Source organism: Cydia pomonella, chromosome 24, assembly GCF_033807575.1.
Source record: "Cydia pomonella isolate Wapato2018A chromosome 24, ilCydPomo1, whole genome shotgun sequence".
Taxonomy (NCBI): domain Eukaryota; kingdom Metazoa; phylum Arthropoda; class Insecta; order Lepidoptera; family Tortricidae; genus Cydia; species Cydia pomonella.
The window spans coordinates 8,711,345-8,724,560 of NC_084726.1; the positions used below are offsets into that span (position 1 = coordinate 8,711,345).

The window sequence follows — 13,216 nt, forward strand, 5'->3', positions numbered from 1 at the left end:
AAGAGTCTCACCAGGTGTTGATCAAGAATCGTCTACGAGATCGTTCGCCAACAAAACTATCATGCAAGGTGAGTTCGACTAAGACCGGACACTGGGCAAGACCGTATGATTCGAATTGCCTGTTTTTTTTTAATGCTGGCAAGGTGATGGAATGCGCCATATAGTCCTGCACCTCCTTTAGTTTTCTCCGACTAACAAGTCACGTGGCGTTAACTGCAAACGTCCAAGAAATATGTTTTTATTTTTTATTCAGATATTATACCCTTCGCCAGTGTTTTCGCGCACCACCTTCGGTTGCATTTCACGCATACCAATCAGCGGAATTCGAGTCATTACACACCTCTCTAGCATTTATTGGTGCATGAACGTGAGATACCTAATACGACTGCGACTCAAGATCGTACTATATCAAGATGAAAACCTTAAGGCGCTGTGAGTTTAGGTCGCAGCTCGCAAAGCAATGAGTGAGACACTCGTGCGTGCCCAGGATCGTTGACATAATTTTTTTACGTTGTTATTTTAAGTAATTTTTAACACAAAAAGTAAATGTAACTAACAGTGTATGATTAATACCAATTAAATTATATCTATTTTCCTACCTATCTTATCTATTAGTTCGATCAACAGTAAAATTTGCTAATTTTTTGATGAAATTTTAATATTTAGGTATAGCTTTTATACAAAAAATGTTATAAATTGTTGTTTTGTACAAAAGTTGTTATTGTGACTGCTTACCATCAGGCGGGTCGTATGCTTGTTTGCCACCGACGTGATATAAAAAAAACTACAAACTATGATATGTGTTCGTGATATTTTGTCCATTGAGTGAAATTGGTTTAATCAGGATTCGCAACTATGAAGTTACTAGAGAAAAAAAAAACCTCAAGTTTGTTATTCATATTTTTTGGCAACCGTATTATGATCTGAGGGCATCCGCTAGCTGGCGCGAGCGGGTTAACGAAAAATAGTATGAGTAACGCTAATTGGCGCGGACGCGTGCTACGCATTCTACCTACAATGGGTGCATACGAGCGCTCGCGAGGTGCACCCGCCTGCTCTAGCGGACACCCTAAAAGGTGCTACGATTTTTCAATACCTCTAATGTCAAAACCCACGGCACCTTAACATTTTTTTAATAAGAATCGACCATCGTCTTATAAAATAAGCAAAATAAGGTTGTTAACTTTTAATATAATGACTTAATTAATATCGCGCAACGTAGACGGCTGGAGTTACTCGTGTAAAAAATAATAGCGTTTTGAGCTTTCTACGGGGCGTGAAATTCTAGAATCTAGAACAATTACTAGGAATTCAATTAAACCTACTTAGCTACAACGATTTCACTTCTTCGTTATCTCCTTTATTGAAATGAGAACTGTTTTTTTAATTTAAATATTGTTTTATTTAGTACTACGGATAGTGAGGCATATAAACCTCACCTTAATTTAAAATGAAATATTTGTTTAAATACTCAGTGGCAACAATGGTTACATTTTTATCACTCGTCACTATGCCCGTCACTTTCGCGCTTACATACTTGTTAGAACGTGACAGGCATGGTGACAAATGATAAGGAGTCGACCATCTTAGCCCTACAGGATATTATTTAGAAATCACTCAACATAGGTTTCTCATTTATTTAAGTTTCTTCATATACCAAAATAGGTTTACAAATATTACGCAACTCTTGGAAAATATACGTTATTGAATACTAGCAGGGCATTAAGGCCCGCATAAAAAAATTCATTTTGACAGTAATAAAGAATTCTAATTATTTTAACTTTCGAGTTATAATAATAACAACATTCGATAATATCTTCACAATAGAAGGAGATTTTTAATTGCTGGAAATAATTCGCTTTTGCACTTAATATCCTAAAGATGTTATTAAGACACAGATAAATTAAATCTCAGGTGGGCCCTGTAACAGGAGCAATAAATTAAACTGTAGGCTGTACTCCTTTAGATAAACATTGTACTCCTTTAGATAACAAATCAAAATATAAGTTATTTTTAAAAGTCGCCGAACAGACTTTTAAAAATAACTTGTATTTTGATTTCTAGTAGGTAGTCTGTTTTAAGAACGTTGCGTCTTAGTATAAACTTTAAATTGCATTTTTTTTTACCTTTAAAGCGTGACTAGCACGACTACTTAGTGTACATTGAATATATTAATAATTTTTTAATTACAAAATACATAATTTTTAAAAGTTGTTAAACAAAAGTTATATCGTTTGAGGAGTACAATATATATGTGTTTTAATTTTTTTATTAGCTCGTGTTACAGATACAGAGACCATCCAGTATATTAAAACGGGTCACTTATTTTAAGTCAAAGATTGCTTGACAAGTTCCGTTATATAACGACGAGCTTCATCGGAAGCACACGAGAAAGATTTTCTATTGAAAGTTTCACCATTTTTACACATTATTAACTTGTAGTGAGGGTTACGCTCCGCAGACGAAAACAACGTAAATATCTGAGTCGGTTTAATAACAAGAACTACTAATATAACTGAATGGACTTAAGACTAACGAAACTATCGTGACGTCAGCAGGCGTTTCGACCGAGACACCGTGCTGCTATCTGAATAGTTCGCAAGATTAATGTTGGAAGGTGTTCAATAGCTTGAATGCAGCCAACCAAGCACTAATCCGCTCCTAGCTTTTGACATCGATCGGTAATTTGCATCTCGGAGGTCATGTTTCTACGTCGACACATCGTTAGCGCGTTCTATCTCGGAGGTGGCGCCATCTCTTGACAAATTGGTGCACTACATTCCCCCCTATTTGGTTCCGAGATGCCCCAACGAGGGTAACTCACTGTTTCTTCGGTCGGCCACGACCCCGGGTGGGACGATCTGGCTGGGGTGCCTTTCGTGGTCGACCTCGTTTCCTCAAAGGTTGGGCGGGAGTAGGTAACTCATTGGTTGGGCCAGTGTACGGTGTCAGCGCTGAAGCATGGTAGATTCCGAAAGGCGTTATAAAAGCAGTCTTTGCTTGGTCACAATCTCGTACGCGTATTTGCCAATACCCAGCCTTTAAATCTAAAGCTGACATGTAAGCCGTGGACTTTGCTTCATGTAGTAGGTCGTCGATACGAGGGATTGGATATGTGTCCGGCACTGTAATGGAATTTAACCTTCGGTAATCTACGCAGACTCGTACTTCCCCATTTGGCTTCGGGACCATTACAACTGACGCGGCCCACGGAGATTTACAAGGTACGATCACTTTGTCCGCTAACATCTTGTCGATTTCAGTTTTCAAAATTTGTTTCCTTTGTTCGGACAGTCTATAGGGAGGGACAGATATGGGTAGATGATTCTGTGTATCTATTATGTGTTCCACGTCATTCACTGGATTGCCATTCGATTCGAATATGTCTTTGAACTTCTGCAGCAAACCGTCGAGTTGTGCTGCTTGTACTTCGTCCATAGTTGTGGATACATCTATGGCGCATAGGCCGACATCACCAAAGAGCCTGGCCGCGTGCGGAGATAAGTTGTACTCAGCTTCCTCAATATTCTGGATGGCATCTCGCATCATGTATTCCATTCTTGGTGAATATCCGTCGAAAAGAAGTTTGTCTTGAGAGCAGTTAATTTTCGAAGGCAATGCGGCTCCTTCAGCCTTTGTAGACTCTGCTTCACCAGCAGCAATTGCTTGCCTTAACGGTCTCTTCCCTCGTTCCATATCAATAGGAGCAACTACGATTTTAGGAGCAACTGCGGTTTTGGGAGCAACGACTATTTTAGGAGCAACTGGGACTTTAGAAGCGGTCGCGTCTGGTTGTGTAAACATAATGAACCTCTCTTGGTACAGCTCAAACTCCCGTTGTGGTTGGTCTATGTAGCTCCACGTGAATTGTGCGATATTCAAAATGATGCCAGCCTTTTGCATAAGGTCGATTCCTAGCAACGTCCGGTTGTCATGGGACTGTTGTAGTACGATGAAAGGGGCGTGTAAGCGACGCCCACCAAGGTCAACATTAGCCTCGAAAACTAGTACTCTTTGCAATCTTGGGTGCCCATCTGCCAAGGTCACTGTCGCCATTTCTTCGTAGAAAATCTGTCCACGTGCCTTTAACAACTCGTATAGTTCCAATGATGCAACGCTAATCTTAGCTCCAGTGTCCACATAGGCTTTACCTTTAACGCCATTGACCTCGAGAAACACCATTGGTCGAGACCGCATCTCTAATTGTATATTTATAGCACAAAATCCTAATGTGCCTTTCTTCTCAAGCGTATCACTGGGCTTGTTAGAGCATATCTTGCAGTTACTGCGATAAACCCCTGGTGCACCACATCCATAACAGGAGAACTTCACATCACTTGATGTTGGCAGGACCGTATCCGTTTGTCCATTGCCAGCTTCCATTGTCTTTTTACGCTTTCTACACTCTTCTATGACGTGACCTAGCTTTTTGCAGAAATTACATCGAGACGCTTTCTTCGCACGCGTTGGGACCGAAGTGTCGGATTTGGACGCCTCTGCAGTTTTATCGCTGCTTTCTTTCCTCCCTTCCCCCAGAGCTTTCTCTTTTAGTAAGGCTTCAGCGGTGCGTGCCTGCTTTAGAAGGTCATCAAAATCCTTAACTTTCTCTATAGGGACTTTCTCCCTAATTTTAAGATTTAACAGCCCATAAGTAATGTTAAGCTGCTGCTTTTGATTAAGAACTTCATCGCTGGGAAGTTCGGAGAACAGCATTCTCTTCTTTGTAACAAAATCGTCCGTAGAGACTTCTGGACCTTGCCTGGTCCCGCAAGCTTCCAAATAAATTTCATATACGGGTTTCTTTGGAGCGAACGTGTTTCTTAGTGCATCTTCAAATGTAGCCCATGTGGTGATAATGTTTTTGGTTCCTTGCCACCACACTGCAGCCTCGTCTCGCAGGATTAAAGGTAGACCAGCTAGTGCGTCGCTATCGTTAATGTTCTCAAGCTTCTTGAAAACTTGCACCGCCGTGAGAAAAGCTTCCACTGTCTCTCTATCCTTTCGACCGTTATAAGTAGCTTTGCATGACGTCATACTGCCTTTCCGACTACTTCCTATGCTGGCCAAGAGTTGCTGGAACTGCTCCTGAGTTAGATTGACAGACATCTTGTTTTCACTTTTCCTCTGGAGAGCTTTCACAGGATATGTTGTTTTCCTTCCGAGTCGTGTAACCACGTATTTGGGTTCGTTCGAGCCCGAGTTGGACGCCACTGTAGTGAGGGTTACGCTCCGCAGACGAAAACAACGTAAATATCTGAGTCGGTTTAATAACAAGAACTACTAATATAACTGAATGGACTTAAGACTAACGAAACTATCGTGACGTCAGCAGGCGTTTCGACCGAGACACCGTGCTGCTATCTGAATAGTTCGCAAGATTAATGTTGGAAGGTGTTCAATAGCTTGAATGCAGCCAACCAAGCACTAATCCGCTCCTAGCTTTTGACATCGATCGGTAATTTGCATCTCGGAGGTCATGTTTCTACGTCGACACATCGTTAGCGCGTTCTATCTCGGAGGTGGCGCCATCTCTTGACAAATTGGTGCACTACAAACTTATATTAACGGAACTTAATACGCGATTAAGTCCCGTTTATATCAGTTCGGGGATCGGCTTTAAGCCCGTTACTCTCTAACCTGGTCATGGACTATCTAACAAAAGATGTTCTAGCTCCGCTACCATGGAGTGTGCTATATGCGGATGATATTGACACGTTACGCGAAGAGACGATGACAATGTGGTTCGTAAGGCGCTGGAATTGCCTGAAATAAAACGCGGTAGAGGGCGCCCACCCGGCACCTGGTGGAAAACATGACCCGAACAATAAAGCATGTCAGACGACCGGTTTGGCCTAGTGGGTAGTGACCCTGCCCACGAAGCTGATGGTCCCGGGTTGAAATCCTGGTAAGGGCATTTATTCGTGTGATGAGCATGGATATTTGTTCCTGAGTCATGGGTGTTTTCTATGTATTTAAGTATTTATAAATATTTATATATTATATATATCGTTGTCTAAGTACCCTTAACACAAGCCTTATTGAGCTTACTGTGGGACTTAGTCAATTTGTGTAATAATGTACTAAAAAAAAAAAAAGCCAAGCTAGACATAGGGACAATCCAGAACAGAAGTGCCTGGCGTAAATTAATTAGGACAGCCGACCCCACCTAAAGTGGGAAAAGGGAAAGAAGAAGAAGAAGATGAGATATCAGTTAACAATAGTTTTTCTATTTGTCTAGACTGTCTAAATAAAATCAAATCCAATTTTAATAAAAAGAAAGTTACTCCACTATCTGATTTAAAATCAGCTCAGATAATAACTCATTCTCTTACTATTAAATACTATTTTTTTAATAAGCTTTAAATGGATTTACTGGCTAGATTTACTTTAATAGGGTTTTCAATTATAGTTGCGAGCTAATTACGCTTAGAATTTATTTATCCAAATAAATAATGCCATTTTAACAATAAGGCTAAGGTATTTAAAAATTTGTTACAAATTTGACCTTGTCCGCGGTTCACGCGCATCAATAAAGGTGACATTCGGATGTCAACTGCAGCTATAGTTCGTGTTATTCACGAAGATGCGTGCTTTGAGTCATATTGTCATGTTATTAAAGGATATATTTGACAAATCTGCGCGTCATTGCGCGTACATGGTCCCTAGTCTAGCCGTGGCTTAGTCAAGATCGTATCAAAACAAGATGAAAATCTTCACAATTGGTTAAGACGGAATCGGCCACAATAACTTAAATGTGGCTGTGACCTTACGAAATTTGGGGTCAATGGTTCGATCGATCTAAGGATAAATATTTGTGGGATGGGCATAAATATTTTTTCCCTTTAAGAGTTTATTTTGGTAAATGTATTTATAAATAAGTGGTCCTCTAGCACACTCTAGATAATGTTTAGTTAGGACACAAAATGCACTTTACTGCCTAACTATACGTACGTAACGTAACAGCCGTGAGATTCGAAAATATTAATTTTCAAATTCAAGCAACATGATAAGTACCTATTTGGGTGAAACAATTTTTTATTGTAAGTCATATTCGCCGGGGTCACTTTTAAAATCCTGGTTAATTGGCTATATGGTATTTAAAATAGCAGACCTAAGCCTACCGTCCTTTGGGATAACTGGAGGCAGATGGGGTAAATGCAGACAGTATTTTTTTGCTGTGACAAGAACTAATCTAGCTAGCAGACAGAGCTGCTGGTCCCATTAGTGCTGCGAATGTCGAGTAGTGGGCAAGTCCGTATTAGGGCAGGCTGTTTTCCAGCTGTCGATAGCCTCCGGCAGGAAAAGGACTTGTAATTAATAAGGGGGTCAGTTTTAAGAATTTTTCAGTATTATATTTCCGAAAATAACTACAACGCAGATCATAAGTAAATTTTGGCACAAACCAACAAAATGTAATTTATTGTGTAGGCCATATGAGGTTTAATTGTGAGTAAGCGATCCGAGTAGTTCATAAAATTTTGAAGATTGGTGAACAAAGGAGGTAAAGTGAACTTTGATCCAAAACTTTGATGCCAGGAGTGAAGGTGCTGAATTTTCAACATTTTTATGCATGCATCGGTCGGAAAAATCAATTTCGCACTTTATTTTTTTTAACACTGGCAAAATATGCATAATATCAATAAAAATACAATTTTGCATTTTATGTTACGTAGTACCCAATTCCATGTTCGCAAATTTTTGTTCACTTTTTTATCATATTGACATAGATACAATACTTCAAAGTCTAGTTTAATTTGTACAACCAATATATCTCTCAATAACAGTGGTCAGTACTATAGCATTCGACATATTTTCAAACACATACAGTCACAAATCAGTTAGAAATAAAGGTTTTTTGTTGTACGAGTAAATTATTTTGTTAAAAGCTGCAACAATTTACTTCTAAAACAAAAGATAGATCGAAATGAAATCATAATAAAATATCGCAATAAAAAAATGGTTTTATGATGCGTTTTTATGTATTTATAGATTTGTGTTTTTAGTTTTGTAGTAATTAGTGATAATGATGATTTATAATAATTAGTACTTGTAGTTTAGCTTATTTAGTGTTAAGTATTTTTATTTAAACAGAAACTTTTTAAAATTAGTAGTATTTATTTTTAAATTTAGTTTTTAAATTTGTAAATTAATTTATTTTAAGTTGACTTATATTAAAATATAATTGATTGTTTAGTTTAGTGTTTTTATTTATTTTTGAAATACATTATTTTATAAAAAAGAAAGCATACAAGGTAAACAAAAACAATGACTTAACCAGAATTCTGTTTTTTTGGAGTTCATACAACAATACAATTTTCATAGTGGATGTGCACGCCTGTAGCTGTGATAAAATTACAAAACGTGATGTATTTTATTAACATAATTAGTGTAGGTAACAAAACGGACGTGGCCGACGAAAGTTTTTTGTATCACCCTAACACAGACGAATATATTAATAATTATTGAAACATTTGACAATAACAATTTAGACCCAGCGACCCAGAAACAAAAGAAAAATATCTCTGGAGAAAGGATTAGGAGAGCCGATCCCAATCAGAAGGCCTTGCCCCATGGCCCGAGGAAGAATATTGAAACATTTGACTGATGAAAATAAATACGTCATACTGCTGGTAATTAAATAGGAAGTGTCTTGATTTACCAGTATATTGACAACCCTACAAACTTTCTTTGTCTCCAATATGATATGATAAGCCAAGAAAACTTTTCAATCCGTGCTACAGCTGACATTAATTTCGTTATAACTCAATAAGTATGCTATTCGGATGATGCCAGCCTTCGTCCTTTCGTGTTAAACGAACCGCAAGGTCCAATAAGATTCGTGTAATTGCTTCTATGGCTATAGAAAATATTCACTTTACGGCTGCTTTCTATCGACAAGTATAATAAAGTTGCTAGCCGAGAAAATAATTATATTTTTATGAAGAAAAAATTGCATGCCCCGCCTCGCTTAGCCTTGCCTTGAAGGTAAATAAAAAAGTATACACTAAATTAAATTTGTTTCATTTATTAATAAGTATTATAGGACATCCTTACAGAAATTGACTAAGCCCCCAGTAGGCTTAAAAAAGATTGTATTGTGAGTACTCAGACAACGATATATATACTCGTAATACTTATACAAATACAAAGACAACTTCCATTGTTAGAAACAAATATATGTGCTCATCACACAAATAAATGCCCTTACCAAGATTCGAACGTACGACCATCGGCTTCATACGCAAGGCAGGGTCACTTCCGACAAGGCCAGACCAGCCGTTATATTTTATTCCAATGAGTATAATAATAAGATCACAGCAATCAGAGATGGATTTATTCACAAGAAAAACAAGACTCTAATGCAGTGCAGTAAGATTATATTTCTATTATCAAAAAGGTCAGAAACAATACATCGCAATATCAAGTCCTTAGAGAAACAAAAACATTGCTATTACAATAGGACGTTCTGGACGGAAAAAGATTATTAATCAGTGGTTTGGAAGAATAATTACCTTGGGACAAAAAGGAGGCCTGGCGTAATGAAACATCCGACCAGAAGTCACGAGTGATGATAAATTGAAGGCTTTCGTTGTATCCATACCTACTAATAATATAAATGCTAAAGTGTCTGTCTGTCTGTCTGTATGTCTGTCATTCATTCTTTTAAAATGATGGCTTCAGTCCAGTTCAGCTTTAAATACGACTAAAATTGGTCGGTTAGTACACCAGTCGGTTCCCTAACATAAGTATCCACTTTTCTATACAACTAGTATGGCTACTTGGTTACTTAAGTTAGGGCACCGACCGTACAAGACAGTGTACGGTGATTTTATCAGCTCTTGTAAAGCGATAGCTGGACTTTACACGTCCTTAGCACGTGGACTACCAGTCGTTGACTCCAAAATTGTGGTTAAACGCATGTCAAGATTAATTCTTCATGAACTGTACACTACCACATTAGTTTATTGTATAAGCTATCGATATTACACTTTAAACAATTTACTTTCTGTCCGTCTGTCTGTCTGTTACATCTTTACGCTTAAACCGCTGAACCGATTTAGTTGAGGTATATATTTGGAAATACATGGAGTCTCAGGGAATGACATAGGATAGTTTTTACGTCGGAAATCATTCCTTAAGAGGGTGAAAATCGGGGTGGAAGTAAGATATTTGAGACCATTGCGATGCATTCCCTGATAATTGATGCAAGCATATGCTCAAATTGAATGATTGCCTTTACACTTTATCTAGGCGTTATAGTTCTCTCGAATAAGAAAGTTTTTACAGGGAATGAATAAACAGTTGATTGAATAAAAAATAAGCTACCCAAATAACTAACTCCATTTAGATATTAAACATGTGATAAGGAAATTAACTATCGCCCGTGGCATTTTCGAACTGGCACGAGATGGATACGAGCGTCCCCCTTAAATGCCGACAACCCAATTGCAATTTCTCTGGTGTTAAAATCAGTTAAAATTCAGTTTTATCTAGTCAATTACTGCTACTCAATCATACAATCACATACCGTAAACAATGCACAGTCAACACTACTAGCATTGCAAGCATTTTGCGCCGAATATCAATTACAATTGTGTGCTTAGTCCAATTTTCTGTCACACAGCGTTTGATGTGTTTAATATTAATTATTGCGTGTAAATTTGGCTGTGTAATCATGGAACATACGCCCATACTTTGGGCCCCAAAGAGTTGTTATATTATGTATTGAATTGTCGTATCAAGAATTCATTGACTGTACAAGATGTCATGACATACGGAGCCGAATTGTGGTACAGTCAGCATCAAAAGTAGCGGATCAAACAAGGTTTCAAAAGTATGTACCATTCTGTAACAGCTTAACAAAATGTGGTGGTTCTATATATAGAACAATTAAGATATACGTTTGAACGTAAATTTTATGGATTTATCAATATTTGGAAAAGTTATCCTGAATATCAGATACTTTTGGAGCGTTGTTTCATCCGCTACTATTGATGCTGACCTTACTAACAGGGAGTGAAATAAGGCTCCGCATTTCTGTGTTCTTCTCTCCCTCTCACTGAGCATAAGTGTGAACGACATGGATATACGTGCTCGGGACCGCAGATATCATGTTTTTGTACTTTAATTTATTATAAGTTTTAAAAAAAGAAAAAAGTAATTGCAGGGTTCCCTCAAAAATAAAATTGCGCATTTTTAATATTTTGATAGTTTTAGCTTTAGCGCATAAATTGTTACAAGTTCGTTTTAGACCTATGTTCGTCATTTTTTCAATCAAACGAAAGACGAAAAATCAGGATTCGAATCGCTCTGTCTGAAAGTCCCTAGAGAAAATTCTCAAGATTTCTAATTAAATTTTTGGCAACCGTATTACTAAATCTTATACCTTTAAACGAGCAATTCTTGTATATATATAAATATATATATATTTCTGTGATCTCGGAAACGGCTCTAACGATTTCGCTGAAATTTGGTATATGGGGGTTTTTGGGGGTATACAATCTATCTAGATTAGTCTTATGTTTGGGAAAACGCGTGATTTCGAGTTTTCATGCGTTTTTCTTTCGACGCAGAATATGGTCGCTAATTTCGTGTTGCCGGCCACTGTCCGTCTGGTCCAGCGGGTTAAGACGCGGACTGCTAAACGAGTGTTACGGGTTCGAATCTCGCCCGGTGACTAACTTTTGTTTTTTTTTTTTACATGTTCAAGTTTATATATAATTTTTTAATTTTTATTGTTTTAGACAAGTTTAATTTAGTAAAAAAATGTAGTTAAGATTATCACCTATTGACCACCATATTACAATAAATAGTTATAACCGAGCAAAGCTCGGTCGCCCAGGTACTTAATTTTTAAGAAGCAGAAACGTCTGCGAACGATGTTATTAAGCTTAGAATAAATCTTACGGTAGGTGTCGCTAGATGGATGAGGTCTTGGTGGCTCAGATGGCAGAGCGCTGGAGTCTCGATCCAGAGGCCGTGAGTTCAAGTCTCACCAAAGACAGTAATTTTTCCACTTTTAAATTTATTCTAAACCGTATTATTATCTAAACAAGCGGTACGATTTTTCAAAAACTCCCCTCTCTGACCCCTACGGCGCCTTAAACCTGTGCACCAACTCAGGGTTGCTCAGCTAGCAATAGAGAGAGCTATACACGGAGTTTTTATATGGGACTGAATCCGAAATGAGATTTTTCGCCAGAGAACGAAGGTTGCCAACATCCCTCCTTGCATCGGTTTCCTCATCACTGAGGGTCGTAGCTATTTCTTGAGAACAGCTTCTTTTTGACAATTTGCTACCACCTTTTTCTGTCTGCCGACAGCTCTTTCTGGTTGCCGACAATACATAGCGCAGCGAATTAGCAAACTAAAATGGTAGGGGGCAGGCATGCTATATCAAAAATATTCTTTTTACAAAAAATATATCAAAAAATAGATACAATTGCGATGATCTAATCGTCTAATTTCAGCAATGTAAGATTTCAACAATACCCAATACATGCCACATTCAATCTACAGAATAGCCGTAGCTATATTGGAATCTTGCTCACTGGAGCAAAATTAATCACAACGCATCGAGAGTCTTATGGTATCACTGGCATAGACAAAGTTTTATAGACTCCGCCTAATGAAGCCTTTACGAAAACTCGCAGACATTTAAAATGAGTGCCTCTTTGAAATTGTACTTACAATCACAGTTTTTTACTGTCATTATTATAAACTTGTTTCCATACTTCAGTTATAATTGTTGTTATAATTTTTGCTTTCGAGATTTTCTTATTTCGGTTTACTTTTCAAAATCATGTTTATATATTTACAGTATCGAAGTACTTTTGAAACGTATTATGATTGTTAGAGTTTTTGGATTTTTTTGATGAAATAACTTTTGATATACATGGGTGTTCTTACTGGGTATACTAAATTTTAGTATGAGCGTCAAGCACGACTCTAACATATTCACTAGCGTGTGAGAATTAACTTTCTATGCATCTCGCTCGTACTTGCATAGTAGTGCGAGCGAGATGTATAGAAAGTAAGATACTCAAACGTTAGCAAATATGTCAGTTTGACACTACTAAAGCAGTCGTGTTAAGGCTACTGGTGTATTTTATCAAACCACGCATTACCGTCGTAATTATCATTAAAAATTGAATTTAAAATTATTGCGTGAGATTAACTTACGTATTTTATCGTCGGAAAGTTACCAAAATTACAA

At 37.7% G+C, this 13,216-nt stretch overlaps 1 protein-coding gene and 1 non-coding gene across 2 annotated transcripts in view; one reads left to right on the forward strand and one right to left on the reverse strand.

Moving 5' to 3' along the window:
- The window catches only part of LOC133530982 (sex peptide receptor), a 521,867-nt gene that overhangs the window by 306,562 nt on the left and 202,089 nt on the right, over positions 1 to 13,216 (reverse strand). The gene's annotated exons all lie outside the window — the stretch shown is intronic.
- Positions 11,932 to 12,004, forward strand: Trnae-cuc (transfer RNA glutamic acid (anticodon CUC)). The gene has a single exon. It is a non-coding gene; the product is annotated as a tRNA-Glu (tRNA).